The sequence below is a fragment of the Ambystoma mexicanum genome, chromosome 14, assembly GCF_040938575.1.
Source record: "Ambystoma mexicanum isolate Mex_15411 chromosome 14, UKY_AmexF1_1, whole genome shotgun sequence".
NCBI lineage: Eukaryota > Metazoa > Chordata > Amphibia > Caudata > Ambystomatidae > Ambystoma > Ambystoma mexicanum.
In genome coordinates this window covers 248832436-248859831 of record NC_090940.1, presented here as the reverse complement: position 1 = coordinate 248859831, position 27396 = coordinate 248832436, and positions in this window count along the sequence as shown.

The following is a 27396-nucleotide window of genomic DNA, read 5'->3' as shown; positions in this document are numbered from 1 at the left end:
GAAACATGGAGTAAAGCTGCCACATATTCCCCAGTATAAGATCTCGGTCGATGGTGAGCAAGCCTTGAAATGCATTGTCTCAGATTTTGTGCATCGAGGGGTGATTGAGGAAATGAATAGTCCGTTTTTACCCATGTACAAGATAGGTGATACTGCAATTCCTTTTTGTTTCATAATTGATCTACGTGCCATCAATAACATTGTTGCTCCACAATTTCCAATTGTGCCTGATGTGACGACAATATTAAACATGATCCCGACTTCAGCTACTCATTTTAGTGTTGTGGATCTAAAGAACGCTTTCTTTAGTATTCCTATATACAAAGACAGTAGATACTTGTTTGCTTTCACCTTAGGGGGACGTTTGTTTACCTTTACCCATGCACCGCAAGGTTACACGGAAAGTCCTAGTATCTATAGTAGGGCTTTGAAAGAGCAGCTCGATACCCTTGAGTTGCCCTCTACTTGTACACTGCTTCAATATGTTGATGACTTGCTTTTAGCTGATGACTCAGAGAGCGCTTGTAAGGAGGGCACTGTTTTGTTGCTTATTCATTTGGCTAAACATGGACATAAAGCTTTGTTTAAAAAATGTCAGTACTGTTGTCAGGAGTTCGCCTATTTAGGCTATTTCCTGTCAAAGGAGGGAAGAAGGTTGACGCCTGAACGGATACAACTCATTTCTACCATGTCTGTCCCATATACGCAGAAGGAAGTTAGAGCCTTGATAGGTATGGCTTCTTACTGTAGGTAGTGGATCCCCAATTTCTCACTAGTGATTAAACCAATTTTGGTTTTGACAAAGAAGGGAATTTCTTCGCCATTGCCGTGGAACTTGGAACACCAGCAAGCATTTGATCTGCTCAAGACTGCATTGTGCTCGGCACCAGTTTTGGGCACAACAAACTATGAAAAGGCCTTTGTGTTGTATGTGCATGAATGTGATGCATGTGCTTTGGCTGCATTAAAGCAGGAACATGGAGGGAAGAATAGGCGGTGCGGCTACTTTTCTTCCGCCCTTTATCCTGTAGTATGCTCTTTGCAAAGATGTTTGTGAGCTGTCGTTGCTGCTGCTGCTCCTGCGTCCGTAAAACAGAGCGAGGGAATGGTCCTAGGCCATGCTTTAACCATGATGGTACCTCACTCTTTAGATGTTCTACTGAATAGAACACAAACGCAGCACCTCACCTCCGCATGATTAACGAGATATGAATTGATCTTGTTTGCACCGCACATACAAATTAAGAGGTGTTGTGTTCTTAATCCGGCTGAACTTTTACCTTTCCAGTAAGGTACTGCTTGCAGTGATGAAGAGTCACATGACTGCCTTTACACTACCGAACAAGAGACTAAAGGCAGAATTGACCTAAAGGACTCTCCTTTGAATAATCCACTAGGGGAGCTCTTTTGTGATGGCTCCTGCTTCAAACTTCCGGATGGTACATCCACAGCTGCTTATGCAATCATTACAATGAGCATGGTCGTGGAAACCAAGAGAATCACGCATAACTCTGCACAGGCCGCAGAGATTATAGCATTGACCCGAGCTTGTGAACTTTCCGAAGGGCTTACAGTAAATATATATACTGACAGTCAGTATGCCTTTGGGTTGGTTCAGAACTTCGGTAGACTTTGGGCAGAAAGAGGTTTCTTGAATTCACATGGTACAAAAATTCAACATGGCTCCTTGATAGTACAGTCATGTAGGAAAAGGGAACACTTTTGCTGACCAAATAGCCAAACAGACTGCCACTGATCTCTCTTCAGAAATGTATACTTCAAGGGAAGCCACAAATGTCTGTACTTTGGATGACGGTATTGATTCCGTAAGGGATATCAAAGCCGATGTCGCATTAGAAGAAGCTAAGTAGTGGGCTGAGGGTTTGGGGAAACTGGATGATGATGTGTGTTGGGTGGACAAAGTTGAAGGGAAGTGGTTACTGCATGACGCATATATTATGATGATGGTTGTTATGGCTCATGGTCCCACCCCTATATTTGCTTGTAAAATCTCTAAAATGTTGCAAAATGTGTGGGTAAATGACAAAATCCATAAAATAGCTGAACGCTTCGTTCAGGGGTGCATGATTTAATTGCAGCATAATGTTGGACAGGGCACATCAACTCCTAGGGGTAGTTTTGGTCCACCTTCTGTCCCCTTCGAGGTTATTCATTTTGATTTTATTGAGATGGAGCGTTGCAATAATTTCAAGTATGTATTAGTCGTCATCTGTGCTTTTAGCAAATGGGTTGAAGCCTATCCTGTCAAAGATGCCACACCTAAGACCACGGCAAAGACTATGTTAAAGGAATATTTTCCAAGATTTGGTTTGCTGAGAGTCATCTGGTCGGATAATGGTCCACATTTTATCGCTGCTGTAATTCTGCAGATATGCGCAAGATTACAGATCGATAAGCGGTTCCATTCGGCTAGACATGCTCAGAATGCTGGACTAGTAGAAAGATACAACTGCATCATCAAGATCAAGTTTGCTAAGATGTGTGCCGCCACCAAACTAAAATAGCCGGGCGCCTTACCGATCGTGTTATTATCTATGAGAACGAACCCTCAAGCTAAGACTGGGCTCTCTACCTTTGAGGTGGTCATGGGTAGGCCAGCTAATATTTGGAATGCTCCGAAGTCTCGCTCTTTACGAGATGTCGAAAATGTACTTCTCTTTGACTATTGTGGCCAGTTAACTAAAAATCTGTATTTCATTTATCACCAGGTGTGAGAGGCTTTACCTGTACGGTACGAGGTTCCCGGTCACAGCATACGACCTGGAGATTGGATCCTCACAAAATCGTTTGAGCGATCTTCTTGCTTCGCTCCTCGTTGGCGGGGCCCCTTCCAAGTTTTGCTGGTTACAGAGACTGCTGTGCGGGTAGCAGGCCGGAAGCATTTGATACACGCATCGCACACCAAGAGGATTCCACACCCAGTGCCACACGATACAGAAGATACAGAACACCTCACCAATGCTGTAACCAATGATCACAAAGCAGCAACCAGCATCGAGAGTGCATCGGAGACTCTCCCTGAGGCCGTGAGGTCTCAGGAAACAGCCATTTCATGGCGACACTCTCCAAAAGTTTTGTTTCCGGAGGTTGTTCTGGATTTTGTTTCTGATCTTGGTTCAGTTCATTCGCCACTTCCAGTGGGAAGTGACGACACGTTGTTCACAGATCACTCAGTACCAGGCATTACAAGGTACGATCTGCGTCCGAGGAAATAGACTGCATGGTTAGGCTGTGCCATCAAGGAAAATCATCGAAGGGCTTGTCTTTTTGGCCCGATCATTTGTACATAAGGGGATTCTGTTGGCTAGGGTTTGTGGAAATGCTTGGCGTGAAGGTCGCCAGCAAATAACATTGGCGCTTTGTTTGAAGAATACAATGCCTAAAACCTCTCCCGCATGCACAGAACAGATAAGAAAATGTGTGACCAGCTGCGAAAATGGACAATCCAATGTATGGGCCCCGAAAATGTATTGCTGTTTTGTGATAATGTTAATTGGTTTCACAATAGTCATTGTCTTAGGTTTCTGGTACATAGAAGAAGTACATCCATTTAAGAATTTGTTACCTACTGAAAATGTACCTACTGTTCCTACTCCTTTTATGCATCTGCATACTCTATCTCCTAGAGACTCTCAGCGCAGACAGAGTTATCACAACAATACACTATACCTCATCATGAATGCTACACATGCCATTTTTAACAAATCTAATTGTTGGGTCTGTTCACATTTACCGCAACACAGGGATAAGGGGCTTGGTTGGTATATTCATCCTTTGACAACTGCATGCTATGCTCCTCTTAGAACACTATTCTTTGGCTGATGGAACGATAGCATCTCGGGGAACTTCGATGGGACTAACTTGAACGAGTTTGAAAAACGTGTTCTGACACCCCTGGGATGCTCGCTTTTTGCAAATAGGAGTAAGCTTAATGTTGCTTCTATTAGGCCTTCTGATAGACTGTCCTGCCCTTTTCAGTCTTTGATCTCTTTCAAGATGGCTCCTATAGGCAATAGGGATGCCACGCCTCCTTTCTACACTGTTAACCATAGTCCCGATTCAGTTTCTTTCTGAATACAAAGGAATGGTACTCAGTTAATGGGTGGTTTTAAAGGTTGCGCCAATGTTGGGAACTTGACTGGCGAGGACAGACCTTTGTATGTAGGCGAACCTGTCTACTTTGTTTGCGGTAACATAGCATTTCCATGGTTACCATGAATTGGCAGGGAACTTGTTATTGAAGGATTCTGTTACCCGGGGTATTCATTGCAAGTACTGTAGAGATTTCAAAGGCTCGTCCGTGGCGAGACAAGAATGGTGACACTTCAGCACAAGTTCTGGGCGATGGAGCTAAATCCTTTGTGCCATTTTGGGGGCAAATAATGAATTCTGAAGATATCAGGAGACTAGCGAGAGTACTGGAGAGGACCATCAACCGGACCACTGACATACTCTATAATATGACTCTAGAACAGAAAGCAATAAGGTTAGTAACACTTCAGAACCGGATGGCATTAGATATCATCCTGGCTGAGGGTGGTGGGGTATGTAAATTGGTGTGGTCCGCTTGCTGTGTTTTCACCCAGATTCCTCCCCAACTATCTTTAAGGCAATACAGAATCTGCATGTCCTAAGTTCAGAAGTGCATGTTCCCGAGAGAAACTGGGATCTTAGTGCTTGGTTCTGGGACTTATTGCGATCTTGGAGATGGAAACTACTTTCGGTCTTGCTGATTATTTTAGGTATTCTGTTGTTTCTTTGTTGTTGTATACAATGTCTTCCTGGTATGTGTTTGATGTTAGGAGGATGTTGCGCACAAGCAATGGTTACATTAGGACATAAAGTATACACCCCAGAGAAGATATCCAATGAATATGTGCTGAAAGAAATCTTAGTATCTGATTTTATGGCAATTGATATCTCTGATAGTGATTCAGGATGTATGGACATTGAGACGTGGAGTTACTCGTAAAGTGACTAGAAGTGGTTTAGCGCTTGGCTTAGGCCAAAAGGAGGGTTTGTTAAACGGGATATTATATTGTGCCTCTTTTATTGCATATATTGGCCTAAGCCCAGTCGCTCTGCGAAGAAATCCGCATTGCAAAGTTCCGATCTTAGATCCATTTAGCTGCCATTTTAGGTTCATCCGCCATTTTGATTCTCACTCCAAAGTCACCCTGTGTTCTAAAATGGTGGACAGTGTTCTTCTGTTTGTAACTTTGCCGTCCTGACCTCTACATATAAGTTAATGCCTAAACTGCTCGCAGGCCAAATGTTAAGGTCATGTAATGAGACCTTGTCCTTCGTTGACCTGTAGATCGAGGATTACCTGTGCCAACAAAACTGATGCGCGAGCATATATTAAGCACAATGTTGTTTAAATACTGGATGTGAACACTTGTTGAACTGCATTGTATAAAACATGTACAAAGGCTTAATGTTAGATCCAAAGGTACACTGTTGCCATTGTGACTTATTTGTGTATAAACTAGGAATAATCCATATGCATATAGGTGAATAAATTAGAAGTGAATGCGGCATGAACCCCTAGCCTGAGGAATGATTAACCTGTAGATGGGCTGGACATCATGTTAGAAATTGTATAAAAAGAGTGAGCGTTCTGATGTACAGCCCGCTCACTTCTCACACCGAAAGGGCTGGTATTCGCTGTGATGTACTGAGGGCCAGATAGCTATCTGATAATTTGTTCCTTTGAAAACTGTTCAGTTATAGAATAAAGATCTGTGTATCTTTGTTAACCCGTATTTCCTTTTGGGGTACTAAGCCTCGATATTCTCTTTTTGCTTTTACAGCGTGATATGTGTGCTTCCTCTTGCAAGGTAGCACATGTAACACAGAGTTCTTCCTGCGTGGCCTGGCTGGACAACTGGTATACCTCCCAGCAAGCACGTAGCTCAGCCGAGATGGTACTCTCTAGCTGCTCCAAACTCTCCTCTGACCGCTTCCTCTGGGACATCAAGAGCACACCCAGAGTACATCTGAGGGATTCATACTCAACCCTCATGGCCTCCATGTGTGGCTCTGCGTGAGCAGCAATTGCTTGACGCAAAGACACCATTTCAGCCCGGCGTGCCCTGTCTGAGGCCGCCATGCTCAGCCTGAGCAAGCGGGCCGTGGACTGTGCCACCCGCGGCTGGAGTTCCACCTGCCTAGCAGGGGGTAACAGGGATTGGGCCACAAGTTCCATGCTCTCAACAATGTTATCAATTGCTGCCCCCTAGTGTTCTGAATTGGCAACCATGGCTTGCTCCCACTCAGTATACCCCAGTCGTGCACAGCCACCGCGTTGCTGGGCTTGACACCTGCAGGGCCCAAGGGGCTGACGTCCTTTTTGGGTTGGCACCGCTCGTGGCTGCAGGACTACATTCCTCGTCGACCTGATGCCCCAGGGACATCAGCAACTTGAGTGGAGGGTGACCCTGCATCCCGATCCACCACAAGCGGAGGTCCCACCACCGTCTGAAGCCTAAGTGCAGGTGTCGTGGACAGAGGAGCGTCCACATCAGAATCACTCACCCCTTTCAAATGGACCCAATGCACATCCGACTCAACATTGTTGTCAGAGTGATCATCCGAGCTAGACTCATTTCCAGCCCTAGACAAGATGGTCTGTAACACAAGTGGGTTCTTGTGGCCTACCACCCCACAACCCCCATTTCTGCTGGATTGCTGTTGTGATAGCAACCCTGTGTCTGGCATGAAAGATGAACATTACTACCCATGTCAGAAGCACATAAAACACACACACATAGACATCACATACACAGTCAACACATGAAGCAGGCATGTCATAAACAAAGGAGAACCTGGCATGCATCAAGTGGCCATAATATGCATACACATCCCAAAAGCAGAAATGGATGTGTGTAAATAGCAAAGCCAACAGTATTACAAAATGTAGTATATGAACTCCATCAGACGCCACCTCTGTCTGGCACATGTCACAGGCAGAAAAGACAGATGGAGACTAAGAGATGCAACACACCATAAGCATCCCTGAACTGCAAATTGACCACTGCTGGAAGTGAAGGCAAACTCACAATGACACAGTTAACATCCATGTAGCTATGCATCACTGAAGCATCATCATCAATATAGCTACATCCATCTGCAGCTCGCCCCGTACCGGGCCGCATGGGCCATGTAGAAGTAGTGAATGTCACAAGCAAAGCAAGGGCCTGCAACCAGGCATGAGGGACCATACCACCCTGTACCGTGCGAGCTGCAGGACATGAGGACTCCACAAAACCCCTCAGGGCCTGATTGTGCACATTGGGCTATGAATGTGCCTATTACATAATTTCTTGTGGCAATCTTCACACCCAGGAGGCACCATAGTAGCTAAGTGGGCCTTGCCATTGACATACTGCACAACAGTGAACCTTTGGGATACTGCCAGTTCCACATAACGTGTGCAATGCATAAATGTCTACAGCATAAACGTCAATCAACTACATATTAGTCAGTCAACTAGAATGCTGCAGAAGACACATGTGTAAATGGACACTTTCACAAACACATAAGTGAGTACTTGCAATGTTACACCACACAACGTTGCAGCTGCCTGCATATGTACATGTGAAAGTGTTCAAATATACCCTTTCCCCTTACACCTGTATTGTGAACATGACCAGCATCCAATACACCAAATCAAGCAGCCATAACGCTGCTTGCTTTGATGTATGTGGAACTGCACACATACACACGCAGGCTACAGCCAATCACTGCCCTACACCATTTGGTATAGGCCGCACATTGACCAATGCACCCATCTAAACAACCACTAGGGAGTTCCAATACTGTACATGTGCCACAGGATGCACCTGTGCCCGCCGCATACATGACAGAGAAGGGATGGAAAAAATTCCATACATGCCAGGTGACTTTGACATTGCATCAGTGAGTACTAATGTAGATGGGTGAAACCCGGCTCAGACGTGGGTTGATGCAGTGCAGGACATGTGTACGTGAGCCACTATCTACATGAACAAGTACATCATGAGGTACTCCAATAGACGTGAAGGCAGTGCAAGGGCAAGTTCAGGCATCACTTGCAATGTGCATGCAATGTGTTGCAAGGCTACAAGCAAACCCCCCACCCCACCTAAGTGAAAATGCAGGGAGGCATTGCATGGCAACAAAAGGGTGACCAGAGACTTGTGTATTGCCAGACAGTATTGAATAGTGTCAATTGCATCATCTGAGTCAACTGACGACACATCAGATGATGATGGGACAGTAAGCAGGACACATGATGAGCCCTCAATAGTACACCCATGTGTGCAGAAGCCACTACACCATTTGAACAGAAGGCAAAAAGCTGTGGGGAACCTTTTTAATGGACACTCTTAACAGAGGACCTCAGCGTCCTTGGTATAGATAGTGATTGTCGCATGGATTGTGCAACAACAGAGAAATATGTGGTTCCTCTACTCTGTTTTAAAAGCTAAAAATGAAGGTAGTTGCACTTATTCCGTCATGCGCCAGTTTTAGTTAAATGAAAAAAAAGGAAGAGGCTCCACTCAATTGGAATGTAGTAATTGTGAATTTGTATTATTTAGAACGAGTGCCCTTTGTGATGACACGTGTTTCAACGGTCTGCGCCGTCTTTCTCAAATCAGGGCCAATGGTATTGGTTGTAAATATTGAATGTGGCTTGTCAGCATAGCAAAAATGTAAATTCACGGGTTAAATCCCAGCCTCAGCAGTCAAAAATACGAGCTCCGTACAATTCCGCCTGCGTCATTTAACTAAAACTGGCGCATGAAGGAATAAGTGCAACTACCTTCTTCATTTTTACCATTTGAACAGAGTCAGTGGGCCAGAAACAGGGTGAGGCCTGTGACCCACACAGACTGTGACACCCTAAACCTGTGTGTGATGCTGGCCTGAGCCAGAATGGGCATGGAATTGATGATCAAATGGCAGAAAATGTAGGTCAGGTTGGACACGTACTACTGTGATCATCCTGTCAAGGACACATAGGGGCATGCATGGAATGCACATGGAGCATGAATGGGCACTCATGTCCCTGCAGAGCATCTGCCATCTGCATAGTCCAAGTGAGACACCCTGCATCAGGAACAGAGGATGTACCCCACTGCATGTGTCTGGCAGGTTGGCTGGTGGTAGTTTGCATGGAGACAGGAGCCTTCAACAGGCCATTGCAGTACGCCAACATGAAGCACACCAGTGCCATGGTGAAATTGTGGTGCAGGGGGGAGGGGCAAGGGAGCATGCCTACGTGGAGTACCCACATGCAGGCCGAAGACACATGCACGTCGGTCATGCAATGACATACTCCCAGTGCTGAGAGGAAAGACACCCGAGGCTACATGCAGAATGGCCAGTGAGCTGGAACATGGACCGGAGGGGCAGCCGGGTGAGTAGCATGTGAGTAGGGTGCAAGTGTGGACATGAGGACATTCCGCGTCTGCTCTACATGTCCAGCATCCTGCACAGCAGGCACGCATCATTGAAGCATTGCATGACTTGCACATGGGAACCATGTACACATGACATGTAGTGGCAGTCAAGCACAACACATCACACAAGCAAACAACACATGTCCTCGACAAAGACGCCACAACATCACTGGATGGGGCATCAAAGTCCAGCATCTCTCCCACTCCTTCGACCAGTCCTGCTGGTATGAACTCCGCAGCGACAGACTCATGCGGAGCAGGTGGTGGCCCACTGCCCGTCACCAGAGTCATGATGAAATTAGAGGCACGCTTCGCCTTAGTACTGCGTTTGAGGTCATCCCAACACTTTTTGCTCTCTTGAGCTGTGCGCACCTCATGGCCGAATGCACTCACATGATCTGCAACTTGTTTCCAGTGGGACTAGCGATGGGCAGCCATAGTTTGACAATTGGGCCACACTAGCATATCACGGTTGTGGTCCCGCACGTAGTCCACAAGGAAGTCCAGTTCCTGCTTGCAGAACGGCTTCTTCCTCGATGTGCCGGAGGCCGGATCTGTGTCTGGGGTCCCAGCCGCTACTGCAGGTGCAACCTTCCTCCTCTTAGACAGTGGTGTGGACCCTGGCTGGCAAATGCCGCCCTGATCAGTATGGGCAGTGGCGCTGGTGGATTGAACTGAGGGAGTGGCGGGTGGAATAAGGACAGAAGCCCTGACTTGTGTCTGTGGCTGCTGGGTGCCCTGGAATGGACCCTGCGCAGCAACATCCGCTGTGCCAGGGTCATTGACTGGGATTGTCCTGGTTGGTAGACTCGTAACCGGGCTCGTGTCGGCTGCATCTGCCCATGCACTTGCCAACACCCGGCTGGTCGGGGCAGCAGATGACATTACTGCCTCAGGGACATGTGCCTCGGTCAGGGCAGCCCTGCGTGCACCTATGGTGTGCCTCCTGACCTCCTGGAAATCTTCCATGGACTCTTCAGTTGCCAACGCAGCCTGTGCTGGCAGACCCTGAGCCTGGCTTCCGGAGCCGCAGGGGGTGGTGGCATGACTGCACCAACACGTGGCACAACATCGTTCCGAAGTGGCGCACCCCTGCCTCTTCCCCCTCTGCAGCCACCCTGGACAACCTGGAGTCCCCCTACTCCCTGGTCACCCCGCCCATGTCCTTGACCACACCTGCCACGGGGAGTACGCCCAGCTGAGGCACCCCTCACCTTAGGTGGCCTCCCAGCCATGGCACAGATGGAGTAGTGCCAGCACAGATGGAGTAGTGCCAAAGGGAGGTGTACATGCCAATTGTCCTGGGCAATTGTGGTAAAGGGGGTGGGATACAAGATGTTAACATCACCTCTGCAACTGCAAGGCTGTATGTGACCCTGGTGATGAAGTGACGGGTCACGCAACGCTCAGGCACCCCAAAACTGCTGTAAAACCATGCACACAGCCCCCAGTAGCCCACATCAGAATTAACCTCCCACAGTATGCGGTGGCACCCAGGAACACAAAAAACACATACGCGTGGGACACGCAGGTTACTATGACCTCACAAACAGTACGTGATACACAGGAGGGCCCGCAGTTGGAAAAATAGCGTGCACGACTCACCGTCTGACTAGCGTGACAATGAAAAACACACGCCAAAAGAAGAGCTACATCCTTGATCCACTGTGAAGTTGTGAAGGCACGCGAAACAACACGAAGTAGCAACACACACGTCAGTCTCCGCGAAAGGCACGTACAGCGAACTGCTGGCCCCGCTCACCTTTAACCCGTGCTGAGGGAAACGCCCACGTGCGTCATGTCACTTACGCACTTAGGCCCTTTCCTCGGATTACATGCATTGACACACGGACATGCTGTTTTTTCACGTGCTGAATAACTATGCAACATCATGAGGGAAATGCCTGCGTGTGTTATGTCACAGACATGCTTATGCGCTAAGGGCCTTTCCTCGAATTACACGCTGACGTGCAGCTTTTTCACATGCCAAATCACTCCGTATGAAGCTGGCCACGCGACAACACACGGAAGATCACGCTCCTGCCCAGAAGTCCATTTTCCTGCCCCCCAGAGCCCAGAGCAGCCTCCCACGAGCCATCTGATGCTGCCTGCCTGCCTGCCTGCTGCCACGTGCCCTAGCCATTTGGTGCCTGCACATCTGCCATCTCCATGGGTCCAGGTGCTGTGACCACCCCTGATGGAACAGAGGACTCCCGACTGGTATTCCACAGCCGAGCCCCAGGACCCAGTTGCCCACCCACACCTGCCTCAGGGGTTGCCATGTCCGACACAACACCTTCCGGCACCCGTGGCAACCCCCAGCCAAAGAGGCAGAGGGCTGCAAGCTTCACTTCCAATGAAGTTGGCATCCTGGTGGAGCAGGTCCTGGGGCAGTATGATGCCCTCTTCATACCATTGCGTGCCGACAAGGAAGGACGGAGGAGGATCTGGACAGACATAGTGGGTGCCATCAACGTAGAGGGGGTGGCACCCCGTGACATCAAACACGTCCAGAAGCGCTGGGAGGACTACAAGTCCAGGACCCTCAAGAAGGCCCGGCACCTCTTAGACGCAGAGGATGCAGTGTGGTGCCGGGGCCAGCTTACCAACCAGCAGATGAGGGTCCTGGAGCGCATTCCCCCAGTGCTTCACCACCAGATCCTCAGGATGCAGGGCCGTCTGGAGTCGAGCGGTAAGTTGCCATGCATTGCTGTGTGAAACAGGGCATGTTGCAGTGTGCTGGTAGTCAGCTACTTGCCTGTATGTGTGACATAGGCCATGTATGGATGTGTGTGTGCAGGGACATCATGGTGCTGCATGTGAGACCAGTCATGCGTGAACCACATGGATGGTGCATGTATTACAATGCAACATGCGGAGCAGCATGCGGAATGTACACATGAATGCATGCCTGTCTCTGTTCTTGGACATGGATGGGGTGTGATAGATGGGTGCTGCTGTCATGGACATGTATGGTGTACATGTCTGTGTGTCTGAGTAGCGTGTGTGTGACTTGTAAATGACATGGATGCATGACATATGTCCATGACAATGTTCGGATTCACTGATGCAGCCTAGTCATCCTTGTATCCACTGTGTCTGGGGTGTACAAGGCCAGATGCATGAAACTACAGTGATGTGTGTGCATGTGATCAGTATGACCCATGATGCATGTGACTTTCAAACCAGCATTGTATGTTTCAACAGTTCCTTGGACATGTATGCAAATGTCTTTGCATGCGCCATGCCTGTTTCTGCATGTGTGTTGCCTGCACTGACCCATGTGTTGTGGAGGGACATGATGGAAGTGACATTTGACAGTGCCACTCATGTGCTATTGCTTCCTGTCTAGGGGACTATTGTACAGTAACCTGATGCTTGTGTTCTATGTCTCCCTCTACACAGCGGCGAGTGAAGAAGAGGGCGGGGACGGCGCTGTGGAGTAAAGCGTCGGGGATGCCTCTACAGGCCGGCAACTCAAGGCCTAGTCACCCTCCCAGGGAATACCATCATCCGGGAGCGAGGGGACTGTTGCCGCGTCTGCCACTACGGCTGCAGCGGAAGGGGTGGGTGAGCCCCCACAGGGGCTTGCGACGGCGGAAGATGGTGTAGAGCCATCCAGGTTGATGGTTTGCACAGAGGAGGAGGAGGCCACTACTGAGCCGCACATGGGGCCTGGTGGGGGTGGTACAGTAAAGGGGCAGCAGCAGGAGGCAGTACAGGTTGCCGCGGAGGGGCCTGTGCATGTCACTGTCCCTGGCACTGTGACTGCACCACCATGCACCAGCAGGAATGCCCCATCCCAGGCCCGTCCGCAAGTAGGGGGGAGGTCCACATCATCTGGCACTCCTCTACCTGCGGACGAGGGGATCCATGACCGTATGGAGACTGTCCTGTATGGTGTCGCGTTGCGCACACGTGACATTCGTGATGACGTGTGTGCTTCCTGGGTGGAGTATGCACGTCATCACAAAGAGCTGCGTGCCAACGTGGCCCAGTTGGGAGGGACCATGGTCGGGGTTTGCTACATGTGTCGGGCACTCTGGCGGCCCTTTCCTCCTATGTGCAGACTATGCGCCAGTCGTTCTCTATGCCGGCTTCTGGCCCAGAAGCCACCAGGGCCCCCTATGGACCTGCCCCAACCAAGGCAGCCAGCTCGGTGGAGATCCCATCCCTGCCACAGTCAGGAGTCAGAGGTCCAGCAGGGGTGGACACCCCAGCAACTGGACCCCAGCAGATGGAGGATGTGCCGGCATCATCGGGCAGGGCACGTGCATGACGACGCCAGTGGATTCCATCAGCCCGGATGCCATCATGCTGGCAGAGGCAGTTGCGTCGGAGGCAGCGGCAGATTCAATGTGGAAGGCATCATGGCTCGGGGCCATCAACATCAGAGGGGAAGGCATCAGCCAGAGGGCAGGAGGACCCTGGAATGAGAGTGTTTTCCATGTGGCAGCGGTTGGGCCAGCGGATACATGCAGAGCAGCGGAGGGCGGAGGAGGCATGGCTCACTATGGTCAGGGCGGAGAACTCCATGTGCAGTGCATTGAGGCAGGCTGAGTGCCTCGAGGCAACTCGCAGGGGGTTGGAATACACTATGACTGCATCCCTGCGAGACCTCGAGGACAGGGAAGAGGCCCGCCTCCGGGACATCAATGTGGAGTTCAATGATGCCCTGGCCCGGAACATCACAGAGTGAGCCGTAGGACTTGCCCGCCGCCATTGTATATAGTTAATTAGTCTTAGGTTTCCGTTCCATTTTTCTTTAATTTGGGGCGCATGGACTATGCACCACCTTTTTGTATATAGTTTTTTATTAGGTAGGGTTTTTTGTAGGTTTCATTTGGAATGTTGGGCTCATGGACCCTGGATTTGTACATTGGATATAGTTGAAGAATGGATTAGACTTCATTTTTAAAAATTTTTACCATGGGGCAATGGATGTTAATTTTTCTTTTTTCCTTTGGATTTCATTTGATGGACGAACCCTTTGCAGCCATTTTCATTTGGATTTATTTGGATTCTGCATTCATATTCTTTTTTTGTTTCTATTATTTTGGACATGCAGCCTTTTGTTTATTATTTCACTTATTGTGTGGTTTTCCTTCATTCCCTTGCTTTTATATCTAATACATTTTGGTTTCATACTTCATTTGTGTGGTATTCTATCATTGGTTTCATGCATGTCACGATGTGGGTTTTCTCATTCACTTGCGTGTGTGTGTGATGGACATGTATTGATGTGCATACTTGCCACTTGGGATGTATCATATAATGAGGATTTCAATGTGGGGTGCATGGGATACTTGGTTGGATGTTTGGACAGGGGTGGCATGGGGTGGGATTTGGGTGGCCATAAGGGCCATGAGTGTGGATCGTGATGACTTGTTGGGGGGTGACATGAGTCGGGGCCTGCTGGCAGGTGCCCGTCAATGCTGGGTGGCTGGGGGTGCAGGGGGGCATGAGTCGGGGCCTGCTGGCAGGTGCCCATCAATGCTGGGTAGCTGGGGGTGCAGGGGGACCTGAAATGGGGCCTGCTGGCAGGTGCCCGTCAATTCTGGGTGGCTGGGGGTTCAGGCAGACATGAGTCGGGGCCTGCTGGCAGGTGCCCGTCAATGCTGGGTGGGACACGTGTTGGGGCTCACAAGTGCATCGTACCATGTGGGCTGCCTGCGGGGCATGCCCATGGTGGATGGGCTGCCTGCGGGGCATGGCCAGGCTGGATGGGCTACCTGCAGGGCATGGCCAGGGGTGTAGGGTTGTCCCCTGTGGTGTGGGCTGCCTGCAGGGCTTGGGGAGGGGGTAGGGGGCACACCCAGGAGGACCCATACTGCCAAATCGCATGTAAAACTCCCCGCGCACCCCTCAGAATACACGTACCCCTCTCACGCTAGCAAAATCACGTGTAAAACTACCCGCGCACCCCTCAGAATACACGTACCCCTCTCACGCTAGCAAAATCACATGTAAAACTCCCTGCACACTACTCAGAATACACGTACTCCTCTCGAGCTAGCGGAAATGCGTGTAAAAGTTTCCGCGCACCCCTGAAATACACGTACCCCACTCCCCAAGGCCTATCGTGTGTTAAACTTCCCGCGTACCCCACAAATACATGAACCCCTCTCACGCTAGCGAAATTGCATGTAAATCTTCCTGCACACCCCTCAGAATACGCGTACCACGCTCGCCCAAGGCCTATCGCGTGTGAAACTTCCCACGTACCCCACCAATACACTACCACGCTCGCCCAAGGCTTATCGCATGTGAAACTTCCCGCGTACCCCACAAATACACGTACCATGCTCACCCAAGGCCTATCGCGTGTGAAACTTCCCGCGTGCCCCACAAATACACATTACACACTCGCCCAAGGGCTATTTTGTGTGAACCTTCCCGCATACCCCACAAATACAGGTAACACGCTTGCCCAAGTCATACCGCGTGTGAAACTTCCCGCGTATCCCCCAAATACAGGTACCACGCTCTCCCAAGTCCTATCGCATGTTAAACTTCCCACATACCCCACAAATACACGTACCACGCTCGCCCAAGGGCTATCGCATGTGAAACTTCCCGCGTTCCCCACAAACACACATAACACGCTCGCCCAAGGCCTATTGCGTGTGAAACTTCCCTCGTACCCCACAAATACAGGTAGTTTACAACGGTAGCGGGCGCCCCTCTCTCGACAGAACAAGGCCTGATAACCTGTTCAGTGGTTATTAACCACTTGAGAGTTCGCAGCCACTGCTTTTACTCACTGTGCCTTTCACAGATGGGAAATATCCATTTGCATATCAGTCTTTGTCCTGCCCAGGGGCAGTCCAGCACCGAAATGCAATGGCAATTCCAACCTGAACGAGAGTACCACCAGCAACCCCATACACGTGTTTCACCCTTGTTGGGGATCATCAGTGAGGTGAAGCTGATGCCCCTCTAAGCACAGTGAGAGGGAGACCACGTCTGGTTGCCCCCAGGAGACCTAGGGTTACCAATCCCAGGTTCCTTGAAATTTAGTTTACAACGGTAGCGGGCGCCCCTCTCTCGACAGAACAAGGCCTGATAACCTGTTCAGTGGTTATTAACCACTTGAGAGTTCGCAGCCACTGCTTTTACTCACTGTGCCTTTCACAGATGGGAAATATCCATTTGCATATCAGTCTTTGTCCTGCCCAGGGGCAGTCCAGCACCGAAATGCAATGGCAATTCCAACCTGAACGAGAGTACCACCAGCAACCCCATACACGTGTTTCACCCTTGTTGGGGATCATCAGTGAGGTGAAGCTGATGCCCCTCTAAGCACAGTGAGAGGGAGACCACGTCTGGTTGCCCCCAGGAGACCTAGGGTTACCAATCCCAGGTTCCTTGAAATTTAGTTTACAACGGTAGCGGGCGCCCCTCTCTCGACAGAACAAGGCCTGATAACCTGTTCAGTGGTTATTAACCACTTGAGAGTTCGCAGCCACTGCTTTTACTCACTGTGCCTTTCACAGATGGGAAATATCCATTTGCATATCAGTCTTTGTCCTGCCCAGGGGCAGTCCAGCACCGAAATGCAATGGCAATTCCAACCTGAACGAGAGTACCACCAGCAACCCCATACACGTGTTTCACCCTTGTTGGGGATCATCAGTGAGGTGAAGCTGATGCCCCTCTAAGCACAGTGAGAGGGAGACCACGTCTGGTTGCCCCCAGGAGACCTAGGGTTACCAATCCCAGGTTCCTTGAAATTTAGTTTACAACGGTAGCGGGCGCCCCTCTCTCGACAGAACAAGGCCTGATAACCTGTTCAGTGGTTATTAACCACTTGAGAGTTCGCAGCCACTGCTTTTACTCACTGTGCCTTTCACAGATGGGAAATATCCATTTGCATATCAGTCTTTGTCCTGCCCAGGGGCAGTCCAGCACCGAAATGCAATGGCAATTCCAACCTGAACGAGAGTACCACCAGCAACCCCATACACGTGTTTCACCCTTGTTGGGGATCATCAGTGAGGTGAAGCTGATGCCCCTCTAAGCACAGTGAGAGGGAGACCACGTCTGGTTGCCCCCAGGAGACCTAGGGTTACCAATCCCAGGTTCCTTGAAATTTAGTTTACAACGGTAGCGGGCGCCCCTCTCTCGACAGAACAAGGCCTGATAACCTGTTCAGTGGTTATTAACCACTTGAGAGTTCGCAGCCACTGCTTTTACTCACTGTGCCTTTCACAGATGGGAAATATCCATTTGCATATCAGTCTTTGTCCTGCCCAGGGGCAGTCCAGCACCGAAATGCAATGGCAATTCCAACCTGAACGAGAGTACCACCAGCAACCCCATACACGTGTTTCACCCTTGTTGGGGATCATCAGTGAGGTGAAGCTGATGCCCCTCTAAGCACAGTGAGAGGGAGACCACGTCTGGTTGCCCCCAGGAGACCTAGGGTTACCAATCCCAGGTTCCTTGAAATTTAGTTTACAACGGTAGCGGGCGCCCCTCTCTCGACAGAACAAGGCCTGATAACCTGTTCAGTGGTTATTAACCACTTGAGAGTTCGCAGCCACTGCTTTTACTCACTGTGCCTTTCACAGATGGGAAATATCCATTTGCATATCAGTCTTTGTCCTGCCCAGGGGCAGTCCAGCACCGAAATGCAATGGCAATTCCAACCTGAACGAGAGTACCACCAGCAACCCCATACACGTGTTTCACCCTTGTTGGGGATCATCAGTGAGGTGAAGCTGATGCCCCTCTAAGCACAGTGAGAGGGAGACCACGTCTGGTTGCCCCCAGGAGACCTAGGGTTACCAATCCCAGGTTCCTTGAAATTTAGTTTACAACGGTAGCGGGCGCCCCTCTCTCGACAGAACAAGGCCTGATAACCTGTTCAGTGGTTATTAACCACTTGAGAGTTCGCAGCCACTGCTTTTACTCACTGTGCCTTTCACAGATGGGAAATATCCATTTGCATATCAGTCTTTGTCCTGCCCAGGGGCAGTCCAGCACCGAAATGCAATGGCAATTCCAACCTGAACGAGAGTACCACCAGCAACCCCATACACGTGTTTCACCCTTGTTGGGGATCATCAGTGAGGTGAAGCTGATGTCCCTCTAAGCACAGTGAGAGGGAGACCACGTCTGGTTGCCCCCAGGAGACCTAGGGTTACCAATCCCAGGTTCCTTGAAATTTAGTTTACAACGGTAGCGGGCGCCCCTCTCTCGACAGAACAAGGCCTGATAACCTGTTCAGTGGTTATTAACCACTTGAGAGTTCGCAGCCACTGCTTTTACTCACTGTGCCTTTCACAGATGGGAAATATCCATTTGCATATCAGTCTTTGTCCTGCCCAGGGGCAGTCCAGCACCGAAATGCAATGGCAATTCCAACCTGAACGAGAGTACCACCAGCAACCCCATACACGTGTTTCACCCTTGTTGGGGATCATCAGTGAGGTGAAGCTGATGCCCCTCTAAGCACAGTGAGAGGGAGACCACGTCTGGTTGCCCCCAGGAGACCTAGGGTTACCAATCCCAGGTTCCTTGAAATTTAGTTTACAACGGTAGCGGGCGCCCCTCTCTCGACAGAACAAGGCCTGATAACCTGTTCAGTGGTTATTAACCACTTGAGAGTTCGCAGCCACTGCTTTTACTCACTGTGCCTTTCACAGATGGGAAATATCCATTTGCATATCAGTCTTTGTCCTGCCCAGGGGCAGTCCAGCACCGAAATGCAATGGCAATTCCAACCTGAACGAGAGTACCACCAGCAACCCCATACACGTGTTTCACCCTTGTTGGGGATCATCAGTGAGGTGAAGCTGATGCCCCTCTAAGCACAGTGAGAGGGAGACCACGTCTGGTTGCCCCCAGGAGACCTAGGGTTACCAATCCCAGGTTCCTTGAAATTTAGTTTACAACGGTAGCGGGCGCCCCTCTCTCGACAGAACAAGGCCTGATAACCTGTTCAGTGGTTATTAACCACTTGAGAGTTCGCAGCCACTGCTTTTACTCACTGTGCCTTTCACAGATGGGAAATATCCATTTGCATATCAGTCTTTGTCCTGCCCAGGGGCAGTCCAGCACCGAAATGCAATGGCAATTCCAACCTGAACGAGAGTACCACCAGCAACCCCATACACGTGTTTCACCCTTGTTGGGGATCATCAGTGAGGTGAAGCTGATGCCCCTCTAAACACAGTGAGAGGGAGACCACGTCTGGTTGCCCCCAGGAGACCTAGGGTTACCAATCCCAGGTTCCTTGAAATTTAGTTTACAACGGTAGCGGGCGCCCCTCTCTCGACAGAACAAGGCCTGATAACCTGTTCAGTGGTTATTAACCACTTGAGAGTTCGCAGCCACTGCTTTTACTCACTGTGCCTTTCACAGATGGGAAATATCCATTTGCATATCAGTCTTTGTCCTGCCCAGGGGCAGTCCAGCACCGAAATGCAATGGCAATTCCAACCTGAACGAGAGTACCACCAGCAACCCCATACACGTGTTTCACCCTTGTTGGGGATCATCAGTGAGGTGAAGCTGATGCCCCTCTAAGCACAGTGAGAGGGAGACCACGTCTGGTTGCCCCCAGGAGACCTAGGGTTACCAATCCCAGGTTCCTTGAAATTTAGTTTACAACGGTAGCGGGCGCCCCTCTCTCGACAGAACAAGGCCTGATAACCTGTTCAGTGGTTATTAACCACTTGAGAGTTCGCAGCCACTGCTTTTACTCACTGTGCCTTTCACAGATGGGAAATATCCATTTGCATATCAGTCTTTGTCCTGCCCAGGGGCAGTCCAGCACCGAAATGCAATGGCAATTCCAACCTGAATGAGAGTACCACCAGCAACCCCATACACGTGTTTCACCCTTGTTGGGGATCATCAGTGAGGTGAAGCTGATGCCCCTCTAAGCACAGTGAGAGGGAGACCAGTAAAAGCAGTGGCTGCGAACTCTCAAGTGGTTAATAACCACTGAACAGGTTATCATGTCTGTTCTTGCGAGAGAGGGGCGCCCGCTACCTTTGTAAAACAATTTGTAAGGAACCTGGGATTGGTAACCCTAGGTCTCCTGGGGGCAACCAGACGTGGTCTCCCTCTCACTGTGCTTAGAGAGGCATCAGCTTCACCTCACTGATGATCCCCAACAAGGGTGAAACACGTGTATGGGGTTGCTGGTGGTACTCTCGTTCAGATTGGAGTTGCCATTGTATTTCGGTGCTGGACTGCCCCTGGGCAGGACAAAGACTGATATGCAAATGGATATTTCCCATCTGTGAAAGGCACAGTGAGTAAAAGCAGTGGCTGCGAACTCTCAAGTGGTTAATAACCACTGAACAGGTTATCATGTCTGTTCTTGCGAGAGAGGGGCGCCCGCTACCTTTGTAAAACAATTTGTAAGGAACCTGGGATTGGTAACCCTAGGTCTCCTGGGGGCAACCAGACGTGGTCTCCCTCTCACTGTGCTTAGAGAGGCATCAGCTTCACCTCACTGATGATCCCCAACAAGGGTGAAACACGTGTATGGGGTTGCTGGTGGTACTCTCGTTCAGATTGGAGTTGCCATTGTATTTCGGTGCTGGACTGCCCCTGGGCAGGACAAAGACTGATATGCAAATGGATATTTCCCATCTGTGAAAGGCACAGTGAGTAAAAGCAGTGGCTGCGAACTCTCAAGTGGTTAATAACCACTGAACAGGTTATCATGTCTGTTCTTGCGAGAGAGGGGCGCCCGCTACCTTTGTAAAACAATTTGTAAGGAACCTGGGATTGGTAACCCTAGGTCTCCTGGGGGCAACCAGACGTGGTCTCCCTCTCACTGTGCTTAGAGAGGCATCAGCTTCACCTCACTGATGATCCCCAACAAGGGTGAAACACGTGTATGGGGTTGCTGGTGGTACTCTCGTTCAGATTGGAGTTGCCATTGTATTTCGGTGCTGGACTGCCCCTGGGCAGGACAAAGACTGATATGCAAATGGATATTTCCCATCTGTGAAAGGCACAGTGAGTAAAAGCAGTGGCTGCGAACTCTCAAGTGGTTAATAACCACTGAACAGGTTATCATGTCTGTTCTTGCGAGAGAGGGGCGCCCGCTACCTTTGTAAAACAATTTGTAAGGAACCTGGGATTGGTAACCCTAGGTCTCCTGGGGGCAACCAGACGTGGTCTCCCTCTCACTGTGCTTAGAGAGGCATCAGCTTCACCTCACTGATGATCCCCAACAAGGGTGAAACACGTGTATGGGGTTGCTGGTGGTACTCTCGTTCAGATTGGAGTTGCCATTGTATTTCGGTGCTGGACTGCCCCTGGGCAGGACAAAGACTGATATGCAAATGGATATTTCCCATCTGTGAAAGGCACAGTGAGTAAAAGCAGTGGCTGCGAACTCTCAAGTGGTTAATAACCACTGAACAGGTTATCATGTCTGTTCTTGCGAGAGAGGGGCGCCCGCTACCTTTGTAAAACAATTTGTAAGGAACCTGGGATTGGTAACCCTAGGTCTCCTGGGGGCAACCAGACGTGGTCTCCCTCTCACTGTGCTTAGAGAGGCATCAGCTTCACCTCACTGATGATCCCCAACAAGGGTGAAACACGTGTATGGGGTTGCTGGTGGTACTCTCGTTCAGATTGGAGTTGCCATTGTATTTCGGTGCTGGACTGCCCCTGGGCAGGACAAAGACTGATATGCAAATGGATATTTCCCATCTGTGAAAGGCACAGTGAGTAAAAGCAGTGGCTGCGAACTCTCAAGTGGTTAATAACCACTGAACAGGTTATCATGTCTGTTCTTGCGAGAGAGGGGCGCCCGCTACCTTTGTAAAACAATTTGTAAGGAACCTGGGATTGGTAACCCTAGGTCTCCTGGGGGCAACCAGACGTGGTCTCCCTCTCACTGTGCTTAGAGAGGCATCAGCTTCACCTCACTGATGATCCCCAACAAGGGTGAAACACGTGTATGGGGTTGCTGGTGGTACTCTCGTTCAGATTGGAGTTGCCATTGTATTTCGGTGCTGGACTGCCCCTGGGCAGGACAAAGACTGATATGCAAATGGATATTTCCCATCTGTGAAAGGCACAGTGAGTAAAAGCAGTGGCTGCGAACTCTCAAGTGGTTAATAACCACTGAACAGGTTATCATGTCTGTTCTTGCGAGAGAGGGGCGCCCGCTACCTTTGTAAAACAATTTGTAAGGAACCTGGGATTGGTAACCCTAGGTCTCCTGGGGGCAACCAGACGTGGTCTCCCTCTCACTGTGCTTAGAGAGGCATCAGCTTCACCTCACTGATGATCCCCAACAAGGGTGAAACACGTGTATGGGGTTGCTGGTGGTACTCTCGTTCAGATTGGAGTTGCCATTGTATTTCGGTGCTGGACTGCCCCTGGGCAGGACAAAGACTGATATGCAAATGGATATTTCCCATCTGTGAAAGGCACAGTGAGTAAAAGCAGTGGCTGCGAACTCTCAAGTGGTTAATAACCACTGAACAGGTTATCATGTCTGTTCTTGCGAGAGAGGGGCGCCCGCTACCTTTGTAAAACAATTTGTAAGGAACCTGGGATTGGTAACCCTAGGTCTCCTGGGGGCAACCAGACGTGGTCTCCCTCTCACTGTGCTTAGAGAGGCATCAGCTTCACCTCACTGATGATCCCCAACAAGGGTGAAACACGTGTATGGGGTTGCTGGTGGTACTCTCGTTCAGATTGGAGTTGCCATTGTATTTCGGTGCTGGACTGCCCCTGGGCAGGACAAAGACTGATATGCAAATGGATATTTCCCATCTGTGAAAGGCACAGTGAGTAAAAGCAGTGGCTGCGAACTCTCAAGTGGTTAATAACCACTGAACAGGTTATCATGTCTGTTCTTGCGAGAGAGGGGCGCCCGCTACCTTTGTAAAACACAAATACAGGTACCCTGCTCGCACAGGGCCTTTTGCGTGTGAAACATCCTGTGCCAAGAAACCCAGCAGTTATATTGCCAGTGCTAAATTTGCTGGCGGATTCAGCGCCAAAAGAAACAACAGTAATTGCTCTGAATTATAAGGTGAAATAGTGCAGATTTACCACCACAAAAACAGGGAGTCATTTCACCAGAAATGCATTACAATTACCTCCCCCTCAGAGGAGGAGTCAAAGGAATGCAGGTGTGTGAAAAAGTCACAGGTTCACCCCATCCACTCAGGAAAGGTACATGAGGCCCACACCTTCCCAAACACACATCCATTCAAAATGCATCCCCAACCAGACGTCAACTATGGGTTCCACAACCTGCTACTGTACATTGACCTTCAGTTGCATGCAAGGCAACAGCAGGGGAGGAGACATTCAACACATTGGCAGAGCAGAGGTGTGCTGCAAAGGCTAGTCATACCACATGTCCACCCATCACCTTATACATTGACTGAAAAACAATTATTAAAACTCTATCGCTTGGACCTGCACACCATATCAAACCTGCTGAGCCTGATCGAGGCTGCCCTCCAGAGCACTAGCACCATCAGAACTGCCATCCCACCCCTGGCAAAGCTGGTCTCCGTCCAACACGTATGTGCCATGGACAGATTCCAGCACACTGTTGGGATGCTGCATGAGATGGCCCAGCCAACATTCTCCAAAGTGCTGGAACAAGTTCTGCATACCCTTGAGTGGAATGCCCATCAGTACATCTCCGTGCCCACCACCCATGCTCAGGTGCATACTGCTAAAACATGATTCTACACCATTGCCCATTTCCACAATATCATTGCGGCACAGGATGCACACATGTGGCATCAGTGCCCCCCTATGCAGTAGAGCAGGTCTATCAGAACTGGAAACAGTATCATTCCATGAACATTCAGATAACATGTGATGCAGATCTCACCATCAGCCGCTGCTGTGCCTGATTCCCAGGCACCTATATTTAACCAGAGGGATTGCCCCCAATACTAGGACCTGGAGTCAGAATACTGTATAACGTGGCATTGTCATAGTTGGTTCGTTCAGGAGCACAATAGTGTGCATTCAGTTTTCTAGTGTTTTTTTTTCCATTAATGTCTCCAAATTAACAGCATTGTTAACAACAATAAAGTACAATCACCATTTAATTGTGATTCAGCTTGTTTTATATATACGTATAGAGTGATGGTATGTCAAACCACATCCTCTTACTTTTCTATGTTTTGTAATTATTTCAACAATACTTGCTTTTTCTTTTAGTTCAAAACATTAACAGAGTATATGGCATTTAAAATCTCATGCTTTTGCACATATTCATACATTCCAAACTTCATATATGGTGGTGTGGATTAATTTCTAAATGTGTCAATCCATAAAATTTGAATTGAGATACATACACAGTTCATATACAGACACAAACGAAGGTTCTTTAACTTGACATTACATAAAAGAAAAAAGAAAATGTGGTAAGCTGTGTATAACATTAAAACTTTCAACATTGTGAGAATCTAAAAGATGTTTCTAAACTTGTAATAACACCTCTAGTATTGCAGTGTTCACTTTAGGTATTTGTTCCATTTAATCTGGTGGACGTGTACTCCTCAGAGGTCTCTGGTAAGAGAGACCTAGGATACTTAGTGTTGATTCCCAGGTGCCACCCACGACACTATGATACTGAGGAACAGCACCCATGAACACACACAGAGAAGACAGTGTACCTGGCTTGTGGGTAAGTGTCATGCCTGCGCCAAGGGCGCATACATTGGCAATCAATATGGACAAATGGTTATTCATTTATCTACAGAAAACTCCTGGATCTACCGCTATTCACTATTTGGACTTTATTTCCCATTTGCAAGACTTTGGTGCCTTTTTATTTTTCCCAGAAAACTACAATTACCATAATGCACTTGGCTATAACAATCCATTCCTGGCTATTCCTATTTTTCTTTATCAGAACTACAATCCCCAGAAGCCCTAGGGATTTGCTCTGCTCCCACCAGCTCAAGAACAGAGAGGGAGGTGGCCGATTGTCTGCAGGTGTGCTGAGCCAGGTGCAACCAATTAGCCTGCCTCTGTGCTGGGCTGGGCAGTATAAAGGCTGCTGCCTGCGAGAGCTCAGTCTCTTGCATTGAGAGTCCTTCCTCCACCTTTCGCGAGTGTCTTCGAATCCTTGTATGCTGTTTATCCTCTCTCCTGCTTGGACCCTGCCTTACAGCTTGTTACACCCTGCTGCCTACAGCCCTAGCCTTTTGGGCTTCCTGCCTTGTTGCTTGCTCCACCCTGCTGCCTCCAGTCATTGCCTTCCAGGCTCCCTGCCTCTCAGCCCTGCTCCTCTGGGCTCTCCACTCGGCAGCTGATCACGCTCTGCTGCCTTCCAGTCTCCGCCCTTGCCCTGCCGGGCTCTCCACATTGCAGCGGATCACGCTCTGCTGTCTTCCAGTCTTCGCCCTTGCCCTACCGGGCTCTCCACATTGCAGCGTATCACGCTCTGCTGCTTTCCAGCCTTTGCCCTGGTCCTCTGGGCTCCCTGCTCTGCAGCCTCCTCTCTCCGGCTGCCTTTGCCCTTGTCCTCTGGGCTCCCTGCTTGGAGCCTATCTCACACCGGCTGCCTTAGCCCTTGTCCTCAGGGCTCCCTGCTCTGCAGCCTGCCTCTCTCCGGCTGCCTTTGCCCTTGTCCTCTGGGCTCCCTGCTTGCAGCCTATCTCACACCGGCTGCCTTAGCCCTTGTCCTCAGGGCTCCCTGCTCTGCAGCCTGCCTCTCTCCGGCTGCCTTTGCCCTTGTCCTCTGGGCTCCCTGCTTGCAGCCTATCTCACACCGGCTGCCTTAGCCCTTGTCCTCAGGGCTCCCTGCTCTACAGCCCGCCTCTCTCCGGCTGCCTTTGCCCTTGTCCTCTGGGCTCCCTGCTCTGCAGCCTTCCTCACTCCGGCTGCCGTAGCCCTTTTCCTCTGATATTTCTACCTTACCGTCCCACTCTTGTGGGCTTACTACTTGCCTTCCTGCTCCTCTGAGCGCTCCACCTACCTTTCTGTCCTCTGCTATCATATCCTGTTACTCGACTTTCCCTTCCTATCCTTCTGCTAGTTTGCTATCATCTCCTTTCCTGGATTTGTCTGTTGTATCTTCTCTTGTACTATTTGTAGACCCTTTGTACAGAGCTTGTCTGCTGGTTCCCATCAGTCAACCTCTGCCCCTTCCCTTGTCTCGTTTCAATATCACAGACACCCATAGCTGCTGTTCCAAGTTATGAGCAAACAGCGTGGGACTCTGTTATAGCAAACTGTGCAGAAGGCTAGAGTATTTCCAAGGTTCGTGGAATACTCTTTTCCTATTCTGCATACACCCCAAGAGGGTATTCACTCTATACCTTTTCCCGTGCTACTCTTTCCTATTCTTCACTCCCTTTCCTTTCCGCGGTGTGTGTTCCTATCTGTCCACTTTATTTCAACACCCAAACTCGTCTGGGTGTCTTGTGCCACTTGTATTAGAGTGCCATCCGTGACAGTAAGTAGTCAATCTAAGTAAGTGTGCCCTGATTAACTCCCGCTCCCTTCCTGCACATGCCCTAGACGTACATGACCTTGTCATCAGGAACAACCTTGACCTACTCTTCCTCAGTGAGACTTGGCTTAACGAGACATCCGGCCCTGCCCTCACCCTTGCCATTCCTAAAGGCTGCACCATTCCCAGACAAGTCTGCTTCTCACACAGAGGTGGGGGGGTTGCTGTCATCGCTAGAGAGACCCTTTTAATCAGGAGAATTGAAGGAGACCTTGGTCCAAACTCTGACTAACTAGCGCTTAAACTTAAGCTCTCCCACAACTCCACCATTGCCATCCATATCCCGGCCCTACCACTGACTTTCATGAAGCCCTTATTTACTCACTATCAGACAACTTAAAAATAACATCCAAAGTCTTACTCTTTGGTGATATCAACCTAGGGCTTAATGACCCTAATGACTCCCATGCCACCACCCTTAATAAAGCGCTCTCCCCCCTTGGGTTCTCGCAA